This window comes from Cupressus sempervirens, chromosome 8 (genome assembly GCF_028749045.1).
Source record: "Cupressus sempervirens isolate cs-2001-9-10 chromosome 8, ASM2874904v1, whole genome shotgun sequence".
Classification (NCBI taxonomy): Eukaryota; Viridiplantae; Streptophyta; class Pinopsida; order Cupressales; family Cupressaceae; genus Cupressus; species Cupressus sempervirens.
Genome location: NC_143125.1, coordinates 724843059 through 724858014, shown reverse-complemented (window position 1 = coordinate 724858014; position 14956 = coordinate 724843059).

Below are 14956 nucleotides of genomic sequence, written 5' to 3'. Positions count from 1 at the left end.
CCTCACAAACATGATATTTTAAAAAATATGATTAGGGATAATAGACCTGATATTTTTGTTATCCAAGAAACTAAGATGCTCAAAGATAAGGTGGAATGCCTTTCTATCTTTAAGGGAGGAAATATTTTTGGAAGTGACTCTGATGGTGCTTCAGCTGGCTTGGTGGTGTTTTGGATTAAGAAATGAATTCAAGGGGAACTCATTTATCAAAGTAGACATATGATGAATGTGTGTTTTGTTAATTCTAAGGATAATTTTAGTTGGGTTCTCACTAATGTTTACACCCCTAATACTAAATGGGGGAGGAAAGCTCTGTGGGAAGAAATTTCTAATCAAAGAAAGCTTTTTACTAAGGATAAGTGGTTGGTGATAGGGGATTTTAATACCCCCCTAAAGGAATCTAAAAAAAGGGGAAGTAACCAGTCCATTTTGGACAATAGATTAGATCTCATGCACATTATTGACTCCCATATGCTTCATGATCTTGATTTACATGGGGTTGAGTACACATGGACGGATAGAAGAACTGGTAAGGATCTTATTTAGGTTAGACTAGACTGGGCCCTTATCAGCAATGAATGGATTTTGAAGTTTAAATGCTCTCTTAATGCTCAGGTTCGGGTGGGCTCTGATCACTTTCCAATTTTCTTTTCTGCTGACCCTTTTAGTTTTAAAAAGAATTTCCCTTTCAGATTTGAAAAAATGTGGACCCTTAATCCTAATTTGGAGAACCTCATTCAAGAGTAGTGGAATATTCATATCAAGGGTACAACTATGTTTAGAGTGGCGGCCAAACTGAAAAATGTCAAGAAACACATTAAAATCTGGAATAAAACTACTTTTGGTAATATTTTTTAGGACAAAAACAAGATATTGGAGGAGTTTAAAGACATTCAAAATAAGATTTAAGCTAATGGTTATGAGATGGTCTCCTTTGAAGAGGAGAGCAATAAACTGGTTGAACTTCATGATCTCATTTCTAAGGAAGAGACCTTTTTGAGACAGCGTTCCCAAAAAGTTTTTCTTAAAGAAGGTGACAGGAACACCAAGTTCTTTCATATGACTACCTTGAATCATAGGATGGCTAATAGAATATCCAAACTCATGATGACTGATGGTATGAATGATAATGAAGATGTCATTAAAAGGGAGGCCATGGTGTTCTTTGGTAGTTTGCTACAGTGTGACCCAAACCTGAATACGGAGAAGTAGCAAATGTTTCTTTGGTAGTTTGTTGTAGTGTGACCCAAACCTGAATATGGAAAAGTAGCAAATGTTCTTGGACAATATTACTTCCTCCATTTCTAAAGCTTAGAACTCAATCTTGACTTCCATTCCCTCTTCAGATGAGATTTCTAAGGCTATTTTTTTCTTTTGAGGGTGATAAGGCCCCTGGTCCTAATGGTTTTCCCCTCTTGTTCTTTCATAAATATTGGCATATCATTAGTCCTAATGTTTGTAATGGTGTTAAGGAATTTTTTGGTTCAAGAAACATCCTTAGTGAGTTAAATGGGACCTTTATTGCCCTTATTCCTAAGAAGCCAGGTGCTGATAGTTTGGTTTAGTTTAGGCCTATCAGTTTATGCAATTATTTTTATAAGATTATTTCCAAAGTTTTGACTCTCAGAATTCTCTCCATTCTTCCAGCTATTATTTCTTGTTAGCAAAATGGCTTTGTTCTTGACAGGCAGATCTTGGATTCCATAGTTACGATTCATGAAAACATCCATTCTCTTGTGGCATCTAAGAAGGAAGGGTTTCTACTTAAGCTTGACCTCTCTAAAGTGTATGATAGAGTTGACTGGAACTTCCTCCCTAGGTGTTTGGAAGTGTTTGGCTTTAATAAGAGATTTAGGGATATTATCTTTATGCTTATCTCTTTGGCTTCCTTTTTTTTTCTGGTTAACAGTTCCCCTTCCTCCTTTTTTAAGGCTTCCAGGGTTCTTAGATAGGGAGACCCAATCTCTCCTATTCTTTTTATTATCCTGGTTGAATTGTTGGAAAGATTTATTAATAATATGGTTGTTAAAGGAGACTTTGTTGGTCTTAGCTCTTCCTCCTCTGCTCTTGTGTGCTCGCATCAACAATTTTTGGACAATTCTATTATCATGGAGGAGGTCTTTGTGAGAAATGCTAGGAATATTAAGAAGGCTTTGACTAACTATGGGGATGCTTTTGGCCAAACCATTAACTAGAACAAAAGTGTGATTTATTTTATTAATGTTAGTGAGGCTAGACAATTAAAGATTAAAATGATTATTGGGTGTGAAAGTGGATCCTTGCTTGGAACTTATTTGGGGCTACATTTGGGTTTATCTCCCACTAATAATTTTTGGAACTCTCTAATTCACAAGATTCACTTGAAACTTGCTGGCTGGAAGGGATCCCTCCTTATTTAGGCTAGGAAGATCATTATTTTGAAATCTATCCTCCACAATGTGCCCTCTATGCTTTGAGTGTCTTTAAAATCTTGAGAAAGTTTGCACTTGCTATTGAGAAAATAGAGAAAAATTTCTTGTGGGCAGGTATGGAGACTAAAAAGAGACTTCCTATTATTGCTTGGGAGAATGTTTGCATTCCCAAGGGGAAGGGAGGGCTTGGGCTTCGGAGGATTTCTTTTATGAATGAACTTTTATTGGCTAAACTTCTTTGGAGGTGGCATAAGGAAGAGGGGGAATGGAGGAATATTTGGGATTATAAATATAATTGGAATAACTTTGATTTTCAGCATTTCCTTCTTTCTGATTCTGATCAAGGGGGATCTCAGATTTGGAAGAATGCTAAGAAATTTAAACACATTTAAGGAAAGGAGTCAAATGGAAGGCTGGAAATGGTTTGAAGATACTTTTTGGGGAAGATATTTGGATTTTGGATTACCCCCTCTATGAGGATCCAAGACGGAATGGGTTTATGGAGCAGTGCAAGACTTAGTTTGGTACTCTAGTTATTGATTACTTGAAGAATGACTCACGCGTGAATCTTCTTAGCATGGATTTGAATCTTGTTGAGCTTGCTAAATGCTTGAATGCCTATTGTCTAAACCATGAAGATGATGTTCTTATTTGGAAAAAGGATCCTAGTGGTGTGTACTCTACTTTGTCAGCTTTTGCTAATTCTTTTGAAGATTATGAGGTTCCCTACTGGGCAATGGCTTGGGTAAAAGGTATGACTCCTAAAATCAATATCTTTTTTTGGATCCTTTTGCAAAACAAAATTTTAACCCTTGAAAATCTCAAGAAGAGGGGATTCTTCATTGTTAATCAGTGTGTTCTTTGTAAGAATATTGAGGAATCGGTGGATCATTTAATGCTCCATTGCCCCTTTACTACTGAGGTTTGGGATAAAATTTGGGACTTAATGAATATGGACTAGGTCCCTCATGCTACTATCCAGTTGTTCTTTTTGTCTTGGAAAGTTCCTTCTAAGAACCCTCTGATTATTAAATTGTGGGATTTATACTTCCTTATCTTTGCTAGGGGATCTAGAAAGAGCGTAATGATAGGATCTTTAGAGGAGTGGAATCCAACTCTATTTAGGTTTTCTATAAAATCAAGGTCTTTCTTAATGAAAATATCAAAATTTGTGGTAAGGGACAGCAACCTTCTAATGATTGGGATGTGGGGGTGATGAATAATTGGAATATAAGGAGCCTAATTCTAGATACAAAGGATCCTAACCCAAGGGAAACTGCTAGATGGGATTGTCCTCTGACTAATTGGTTTAAGTTGAACTTCGATGGGGCCTCGAAAGGGAACGTGGGCACTGGTGGCTATGGAGTGGTGATTAGGAATTCTAATGGTGATTTTTTTGGTGGTATGGCTATACCTTTGGGGTGTCAAACCAATCATGTTGCGGAAGCCTCAGTTTCTCTTTATGGTCTTATGTATGCTAAAGACTTGAATCTGGTAAATATTTGGATTGAAAGTGATTCCCTCAACATTATAAATTTCTTAAAGAAGATATACCCACCATCATGGAACATTAGTAACATTATATCTAAGGTTGGGGATATTATTAATTCTTTGCAAAATTTCATTATTTCCCATAATTATAGGAAAGCAAATGGCTTAACCGATTGGGCTTCCAATGTGGTGTGTTATAATGATCAAAAAATTATATGGGATTCATATGCCACTTTACCTGCTAATGGCAGTGATTTTGTCAAGCATGACAAATGGAAATCCCAAAAAACATCTTTTAATTATGACACTATCATGGAATTATGATTTTTACCTCTTTGTAGTGAAGTAGGTAATTATTTTTTGAAATGTGGGCAGCTTGCATGGATTATGGGTTACTTCTTTCTATCAATTTTTAGGTTGTGGTGATTGCAGGGTGATTGGGGTTCTTCAGTGTGAGGAAATCAGAGCTTCATCTTGCAGAGAGTTTGGGGTTTCTCAATCAGAGAAAATTAGGGTGTTTGTTGCAAAGACTATGGGGGGAAAGCAGAAATAGGTTGAACTGCCTAGTTGTGTAGAATGGAAGAATAAACTAGATGTTTGGGATATCCTCAAGGGTGGAAATTTTACTAGCTACATGGAGAGACTTAAAGGAAATAATCTTGCTATCATGCACTAGTTTGTAAAATCTTGGAAGGATGGCTCAATTTTGGTCGAGAATCAAAGGATGTAGGTTATGGTTGAGATCATTGCGGAGGCTACTGGGTTGGATTTGGACCGGTTGAATTTCTATAGGGAAAGGAAGATTTTGGACAAGGCAATTGATGATGTTGTTGAGACCAAACAAGAAAGAAATCATCTAGTTAAGATAGGTACTTCTTACTTTAACTCGACTTTTGTGTCTCGTCTGTGATGGTTTATTTTCTTTGTCATTATGGAATATTTAACTTTGGATGGTAGATATACCAAATTGTACGGTTATCACTTTGTTCTTGCAAACCATTTTCGACATAATATTAGGGTGAATTTTCCTTCCTACCTGTTGCAATCTCTTGCCATTTCTACTCAAGCCATTCAAGGTGACCTAACTGGGGAACATGTTTTCCATTAAGGGCTTATGGTTTTGATCATGAATGTGCTCAAATCTAAAAAAATCCAAAAACCAAAGAATTTTAAAGTGGAAGATCAAGATACTGAAGGGAGTATTCAAGAAAAAGGCTATGACTTTGATACACAAGATGAGGCTAAAGGAGGTTTGGATAGCCCTAAAATTGGTTCTGATGGTAGCAACAAGAAAAAGAAGAAGAATACTGAGAAGGAGGATTCTGACCGAGAGAGGGAAAGTGATTTTGTTGAAGAAATTATTCACAAGCACATCAAAAATAGGGGAGGCAGTAAAGGTAAAGGTTGTCTAGATAAGAAAGCGTCTATGCATTCTGATGATGAGCCTTTGGCTCAACGCCTGGAGAGGAAAGGGAAGCCTGTGCAATGTAAGGTCAATAAAAATGCAAAGAAAGTTAAAGATGATTCTGATGCTGATATTGATGAGTAGGGATCTAAATCTAAATGAGGTGATAGTGGGTTAGGGTTTTCTAAAGGTATGTTTGGAAACCTGGGCTCTATTGGGAAGGACATTGGCATCTTAAAGCATAAAATATTTCTGCTAAACAAGGAAATGGAACAATTTTGCAAAATAACCAAAGGGGAAAGAACCCTAGGAAAACATATTGACAAGCTCTCAGAGGTCATAGGAAATGCTAAAGAAGTTAAAAATTTGATGCATAAGATTCCTATGTTGGAAGCTAAACAGAGGGTTATGGAAAATGATATTAGTAGTGTCAAGGGGTAGGTGTTAAAACTTGAATCCAAACTGGGCAACATGGATAAATAGCTTTAGCAGATGGTGGAAAATGTTTCTACCTTCCTAAAGAAGAATGAGGTAGGTAAAGACCAGGATTCTCCCTTGGGGGTTGATTCTCAAGGACCAAGTATGTGTATCCAAGCTCATTTCAAGAAGATTGAGGAAATCGATAGGAAAGACGAGGTCAAAGCTACTACTAAAACATTGCATTCTCTGGTGGACCAAGCTGTGAATCTGATCAATACTCCTTAGCTGGTCAGTTGCTATTCCTTTCCTGGACTTTTGCTATTTTTTCCAACACTATCCTCTATGACCTCTTTTTGTTGTATGAGGTTTGTTTCATGCTTGGTCTTGGTTTCTTTTCTCTATGGTTATTTTCTCTTGCTTGTTTCCAGAACTTTGTTGTTGTATAGGTTTCGGGTCCTTTAAAACCTACTTTTACTTAATCAAAACAAAGTTATACAAATATGGGAAGAAAATAAAATAATATAAAAATATAAAAAAGAGAAAAATAAGAAGGCAATATTGCCTTTTTCTAATTTCTATAATAAACAATCTAGTTAGTCCCATCTAATGGCAATAAAGAAAGATTGATAGAGTTTTAGCTTTGAAAGCTTAGGAGAAATATCTAGTATAAACTTTCCACTAAAATATTCCTCCTCTTAATCTTCATTTGACCTTTGAATAGAATGAGAGATAAACTTATGTATAATTGTTAGGAATTAAAAATGTTTCTTCCAAATTCATTTGAGAGATGGGAAAAAAATAAACCAAAAACTTAAAAAACTAATTTCCAACCACCACAAAGACCCTCTTTTATATTTTTCTTCTTTTTACCCCTTCTTTTTAATAAATTGTTTGTTGCTATTTATTTTATGTCATTTTTAAAATTAACAAAGAACTCTTAAATCATGAGGAATGATTTTTTATATATCTTATGCTAATCTTGTCATTAAAAAATATGCTTTACTGGAAATTGATAATAGGATTTAGTGCGACAATGTGCTTCTTTTGTAACAAAAAAAAAATAGTTTAATACAAATTAAAATTAGTTTGTAATGAAGTAAAGCCAAAGGATCAAACACAAAAATCAATTGATTTTCCTTAATATATTTGAGATAATTACATATATATTGACTTTAAAGCCATCAATCTCCATGCAAGCTACACCAATCAAATTTCTATTGGAAACTTACCAAAAATTAACTTAAAAACATTTATTAACACTAATGACATTTATAATTTTTAATATTAAACATCTATTCTTTGTGTAACCTATGGAGTATACTATATATTGGACTAATTCCTAGCAGATGGTAACATTCTATTGTTAATATATCATGATAAATAATAAAAAGAAATAGTGTGGTTTCTATACATTGTGGACAAGCAACATGTATTTAGTGCCTATTTGTTTGGAACTATATTCTAGTAGGATCAATAACTATCTCTTAGAAACATAAGGTATAGATATCATTTTAGAGTGCTTGAGTTAAGGATTTCTATTGTTGTGGGTTTGGACTATATTAAATATAATAGATCATAGTTTAATGAGCTACCTTTACTATGATAACTTAATTTATATCATGGACTACATAGTTCTTAGTTGTCACCCCTTCGTTGGTTGCATAGTTATGGGTTTTGGGCTTTGAGCAAAGAATGCAAGAGGGACAACCCACTTGTTCAAGATTCCTTGTGCAATGATTTTTTTTGAAAGCTAATGTCCCTTCATCTAAATTTCCTACCAATCTATTTGAAAATTTACAAGACTTATGAATTTCATGTCTTATAGAATTGGATAAAAAATGAAAAAGAAAAAGTGAAGAGATTACTCAAAAAATACTAAATCAAAGACAACCAGACATTTTTAAGTATTCATACATTAGGAAAGCAATAAAAAAGCATCTCACACTAACCCTTCACTAGAAGCTTCTAAAAGATTTAACCAAATATTTTAGTAAACATTAGAAATTTAGAAATATTCATTCTTACTTGTTTTTCATTTGTTCCATGAAAATATTTTTATTTTTGAATGAAAAATATGAAGAAAAACACTAGAAAAAATTTATGAAGAGCAAATTAGAAAACAAAAATTCTTTTAAAAAAATTAAAAATAAAAATAAAATGATTGCATAACATTACAAATATTGTTTATCATTTTTAAGTGTTCATTCATTTGAAAAATAATAAAAATATCATTCCATATGAACCTTCTCTAGAAGCTTTCCAAAATATTCAACCAAAGTATTTTAAAAATATCAGAAATATACATAAATTTTTAACCTTTTTTTCATTGGCCAATGAAAAGTTTAATCTTGAATGGAAAAATGAAACAATCACTAGCAAAAATATGAATAAGAAAAAAAATACTGGAAATAAAAATGAAATAACTATGTAACATTACAAATATAGTTATGAAATCCTCAAGGTGTCCAACTAGAACATAAAAATTCTTATCAGCATGATGGAATACTAGTAGGGGGACAAAGCTATCATTAAGTTTCATGATGATTAAGGTGGTGCTACTAACAAGAAGGATGGACATAATAAAAGAACTAGGGTTAGTACCAAAAACAAGGCTACAACTACCTCTACTGAAGTTAGCCAAATCAAAGAAGTTTTGGGAAAAGATGGACAAATTAGAACTACAAGTTGTGGAGCTCCTCAAGAACATGGGATAATATCTCTTTTTGGCTCCCTAGTGCTTCTTGTGTTGTTTTTTTGTTTTGTTGTTGTTTGTCTGTGTGTTGTCCTTTCTAGGATCATTTTTGTTTGGTTGTTGGCCTTGTCTTTTTTAAGTCTTCTTTCTTTAAGTGGGCTTAATGAATCAATCTTCTAAGTTCTTTGTAAGGATTTGAAGGGCCCTTGATAAAAAATTTAAAAATATACAGTTTAATATTAGCCCTTCATTTTAAAGCATTTAAAAAATATAAGAAGTATATAAATATTTCTTTTTGAATAGGATAAAGGAAAAAACCATTATAACAACAATATGAAGAGTTAATTAGAAAATAAATATTCAAAAACAAAATGATTTGTTGGAGAACATTAAATTATGTTGCACCTCATTTGAAGGGGTCTGTGGAGATATAAATGATAGATGGAAATCATTTGAGGAGGATACAAAGAATTAGCATTTTAAAAAATATACAAATCAAGTTGTGTTACTCAGTTGCACCACACTTATACGACATAGACGTGTCATTTTAATAGAGGATTAAATTAGATATTAATGAAATAATATTAAAAAAGATTAACATCTTGTTGTATTGTCATTTTGTAATATATTAATCTTAGACTAGTGAGTAGTAGATTTATTTATTTTTTAGGCAAAAAGTGGAAAGCCACTGTAATATTTTATTAATGTAATTCAAGAAGGTCAACTGGGAAAGAATCAGTGAATAAAACCTAGCATTGTCCCTTATATATACATATTTTTTATAATTTTTTTGAAACTAGTGAAAAAAACATAATTACAAAAAGGTGTATCAACTATCGCTCAATGATATTCCATCAGTTATCAAAAATTGATTATCAACACATCCAAAATTCTCTATCAAAAATTAATTATCAACACATTCCAAATTCTCGATAACATTTGATCCAACGAGAATTCAAAACTCAAAATCATACCCACTAATTCATTCTTCCATATCATCATAACCACGAAGAAACTTACCATCAATTTCAGGTAGACCCTCCCAAGTAGCTTTACTATCACATACTAAAGCACCTTGCCCACAACCTAGGTTGACAACCATATCATTCCAATCCCCACTATAATCACTATCAGGTCCCTAGCTAGAGCACGCCACCCTAGATAGGTTAGGAGACTAACCTGAGCTAGCATGAGAAGTCATGTGTGAAGGGATAATTGGTTCAAACACTGAATTTTAGGCATTCCTTTCATCAAGTTGAAGATTCGCATTTCCCAAACTCGTCCCCTGACGATGAATCAGATTTGAGACCCTTTGCATATCTATGAGAGCATATCCCACCTTCTTGATTCTCTCTTCAAATTGAAAGCCTAGGGCACGAGAGGCAGCTTGCAAAGAATTTTTCATATGGATGGAGCTACAATTATTTATCAATTTCTTTATAGCTTCAAACAAAATGAAACATTCGTGCTTGACCAGTAAATAAAAATGGGGAAATAAGCCTCCCGCCAAAGCCATACCACTCCAGAGATCATAATATTGCATAGCAATAGACAATTTATTATTAGCAAGAAAAATGCCCTGAATTACCTTTTGGGCCAATGATTGAAGCAACACAAGAGATTGCATAAGGTCCATTGCATTTGAAAAGAAGATGGAGACAAGATGCAATGGATAGAAGAAATGGGGTGCCATAGAAATCAATAGTTCTTCAACAATAACATGTTAGATAGCTCACCTAACAGTTGGAGAGTGAACTATAAACATCAAGTCAAGCACCAAGTCACTAACATCATTGGGCAAAACACCTTCATTACGGCTCGGTGGAATCCAAATGCGAAAGTTCTTCAATAGAATAGCTCGATGTTGTTTGTGGCAAAGCTTGTAGGGAGCAGCAATATCCATCCCTCTCATCATTTTGAAACACAATAAAGACTACAAAATAGGGTTGTTGAATAAATTGGAAGGAAATGTGGCTTGGGGAAGAAACATAAATGCAAAATGCCAAGACTCTATCCATAGAATCCAAATTGTGGTATAAGTTTTTGCTGTAAAAAACCATGTGAATTCACACACAATATGTCCTTTGATATAGCTGAGCTTTGTACTACCCAAAAGCCTCCATAACTACTCAAAATTTGCCACATGAAGAAGGAACAATTTGCTACATTAATAATAAATACAACACATGTACTGATTATGCCACAACATGATCAAAAAACTGATGCAAATGAAAGCCAGTAGTCTTGTCAAACTCAATTAATCCTTTGAGGACATCATATTTTTCTAACATACATATAGGATGAAGTGATGGAAAAAAAAACCCATCACAACCTATATTTGATTAGGAATGTACTTTAATTTCCATGAGAAAATTCTCCTATATATACAAGCTTCTATAATGATAGAAGAATCTCCTTCAATATGCAGCAAATGAAAATTACCTTGTTTGGAAAATATGAGACCAACTAGTAGAGCTTTGGCCTCTGCCATGTTGTTTTTACTAGTGGGCAAAGGGGAGGTTGTAATTGCCACAACATCTCCATTGGAGTCTCTGATGCACACATCCAAACTAGAATTACCAAGGTTTCCTCTCAATGTACCATCAAAATTCAGTTTCCAATATCCCACATCTAGAGGTCTCCAAAATGTTTTCTTATAGGATAAGGGAGAAGAGGATGTATTATTAATTTTCCAACCATCTGGAATGAATAATTATTTCCAATTCTAAATCACTTGAGAGTCCCAAGAAGTAATAATAGGATTAAATTTTGAATTTCTCAAACTTGTGTTTTTCACCTCTAAGATTGTTCTTTCAATTACCTCTAGAAAATTTTCTAAGGCATGCCACTCTTTTCTGAAAATGTGTTTATTCTGTTCCCACTAGATAGCCCAGACAACCAATGCTAGAATACATTTTCAAATATTTGCAAATAATAGATTAGGATAAAGAACTGGCCAAGCTTGGAAAAGATCCCAAAGATTATTTTGGAGTGGAGTACTTTAGTTTAATTTTTTCAAAAAAAAACTCCAACATTGATAGGAAAATGAACATGAAACAAAGAGATGGTCCACTAATTCTTCACACTTGTTACAAAAAAATGCAGTCGAAAGATGAGGCAATATGCAGTCTATTCAATCTATCAATAGTCAAGATCCTATGTTTTAATGCAAACCAAGTAAAACAACCTATCTTTGGAAGCACAATATGGTTCCAACAAAATGTAAATGCTCTGCAAGTAGCTTTATTTGAAAAAAATTTCTGCAAGATTTTATAGCCCTCCTTTACTGAGTAATGACCATCCTTAGCTGGAGCCCAAAAGATCTTATCTTCAGATCTAGAAAAGAAGTCTTGTCTGGAAGCCAAAAAATCTTTAAATTGATTAATCTCCTGAGATGACAAAGGTAACACATCCAAGTTCTTCCAAAATACTTCCCTAAAAAATCACAAACATTTCCAAAAAATTGATTGAGTTGAGTACCCGAATGAAACTCTGACACCTCAATAATATTAGGAGAGATTAAACTATTTGAGAAAGGAATCTGACCATTCCAAGAGTCCCTCCAAAAAATAACTCTACAACAATTATTAACTTCCCAAGAAACATATTTAACCACAATACCTTATGAACCTATCATGAAATCCCAAGTAACTAAGCCTTTTGGAGGATCCAACATAGAGAAAATTCTAGAGGGATCATTATTGTCTAGATATTTTTGTTGCATAATCTTGCACCAAGTGGATTGAGGCTTGTTGTAAATTTTCCAAACTAATTTCCAACCAAATTCTTCATTTCTTTTGGTTAGGTCATGCACACCTTCCCATCCTACTTTTGGGATATGTGATATATCTTGTAGGGAAATAAGTGGGATTTTTCGAGAATCATCCATATTACTTGTCCAAAAGAAACCCTTAATCATTTTTTGGATTTGAAGTAAAACTTTGGGGGGAGCTTTAAGGACAACAATAAAATAATTTGTAATTGCTACTAGAACTAATTTAATCAGCAAAATTCTACTAGCCAAAGACAACCACCTAACTTTCCAAGCCACAATTTTGCTCTGAATATGCTGAATGACTAAAGACCAATAAGAAGATTTATTTGAACCCATAAAGAAAGGAATTCCCAAATATATGGAAGGTAAGAAATACACTACAAAACCTTTAAAGTTAGATTGATTTTGTCAGATATCATTTTTTTTGTATTGAAAAAATAGATTTTTGACTTTTGTGCATTAATGGCTTGACTTGATACTACTGAATAAAGACTGAGTACATGTTTAATTTGTCGAGCCTCCTGAACATTTGACAATCCAAATAATAATGTATAATCTACAAATAGGGAATGTGTGATAAAAATATTTGTACCCAAAATATGAGTACCATGCCACTTGCTAATCTCATGTTGACATGTAATGGTCCTGCTAAAAGCTTTAGCCATAATTATGAAGAGAATTGGAGATAGTGGATCTCCCTATCTGATCCCTTGTGTAGATGAGAAAAAACCCATTGGCTTACCATTTATTAACACTGAGAACCAAGCGCCTAAAATACATGCCTTAATCCACTTGCACTAACTTTAAAAAAAAACCCATTTTGATAAGCACTTGAAGCAAAAACTTCCAACAAACCCTATCATAAAATTTCATCATATCAAGTTTTATTACAAAATTTGAGGACTAATTTGAATTTATAGAGTGAAGAACCTCATGTGCCACTAAAGCTCCTTCCATAGTTTCTCTTCTTGGAAAAAATCCACCTTGTTCTCATGAAATGATGTGAGTGATAAGATCATGTAGTTGTAGATAAATAGCCTTAGATATAATCTTATAAGATAGATTACATAATGAAATTGGCCTAAAATCAGAAAATGTTTGAGGATCCTTGATCTTAGGAATAATTGAAATGTTTGTAGTGTTGAAATACTTAAGCATGGTCTTGCTCTTCCTAGATTCTTCAATAGTTGCTAATAAATCCCAGCCAATGATATCCCAACAACTTTGATAAAATAGAGTAGAAAAACCATCTGGGCCAAGGGCTTTATCTGGAGGGAAGGAAAAAACTACCTTACAAATTTCTTGGATGGTGAAAAGTTCCATCAACATGTCATTATCTAGAGATGATATCATATTTGGTATGGAATCTAGAATCTCATTAACTTGTGAGGTAGTAGGAGAAGGCAAAATATCAAGTGCAAGGAGATTCTTAAAATACTTAACCCCTTCATGCTGAATGAGATTTACATTTGTAATGAGATTTCTTGAATTAGCATCTTTGATTTGAAATATTGAGTTATTGACTCTCTTTTGTTTAGCTTAGGCATGAATTTTTTTGGTGTTTCTATCACCATCTTGAAGCCATAGCTCTCTAGACTTTTCTCTCCAATAAGTTTCGTCTCTTGCACATAATTTGTCCCACTCTCACTAGAGATTATTCTAAGACACATGTTTCTTCATTCATACCATATTGAATGATATGATTATATATGTCTTCTAACTATTTTTTGACTGCTGATTTTTAAGAAAACACATTTTTGAACACTTGCTAATTTCAAATTCTAATTTGACACTTCACAAATTTAAATTTCATGGAAAACTGATGCATTCTAAATCCATCCACATGAGGAGCTGCATTCCACCAATGCTGAACACTTTTCAAGAATTTTGGATGCTGAAGCCACATTCTTTCAAACTTGAAGGAAGAATGAAAATGATTATCAATGATTTTGTCTAATTGATTGAGAGTTAAAGATATAGGAAAATGGTTTGAACCTAGTAATGAAAGAATATCCAATGTAATATTCAAGTAGCTCAATTATCAGTCATGTGATAAAAGAAACCTATCTAGACGAGTACAACAATATGTACAAACCTAGACCTTTTGTTTGTCCATGTAAAAGATCCATTTCTTGGATGAATATCCATAAGATTATTGTTATCGACAAAATAATTGTAATGACCCTTTCCAATAGGCCACTAAAAAAAACCCTAAATTTAATGCATAGCTAAAATATATTGCTGAAATAAAAGAAATAATAGTGCCAATGTATTCATTCAATGAAAACTAAATGTTTTTACAAATGATATGGCAAATTTCAGCACCAAAACATTATGACATAGCACATTACAGAGAAACCCTAACTGGTTGTATACAATTGAGAACTTGTTGCAACTACAAATTGAAATGAAGAACCTAGATTGATCAAATGGTGGAGACTGAATGTTGTAGATGATATGGTGAAAGTGCAACTCCACTAGAAACTCCAAATCAACAATTAAGCACAAATGAAGGACCGATATATCCTTCCCACAGCTGCAATAATTCAGGTGATCTCTCACACCCTCAAAATTGCATACCAATTGAGATTTTTTGTTCTCAATGGCCAATTGTGACTATTTGCAAAAACCCTAGGCTCCACAATGCACATATACAAAATTCAATAATAAATCTTGATGATAGGAAATGAACCCTCAATGCCTATTTATTCTTTTTTCCTTGATAGGTTAGCCTCCCTTTTTAATTTTTTCTCTACTTCTTC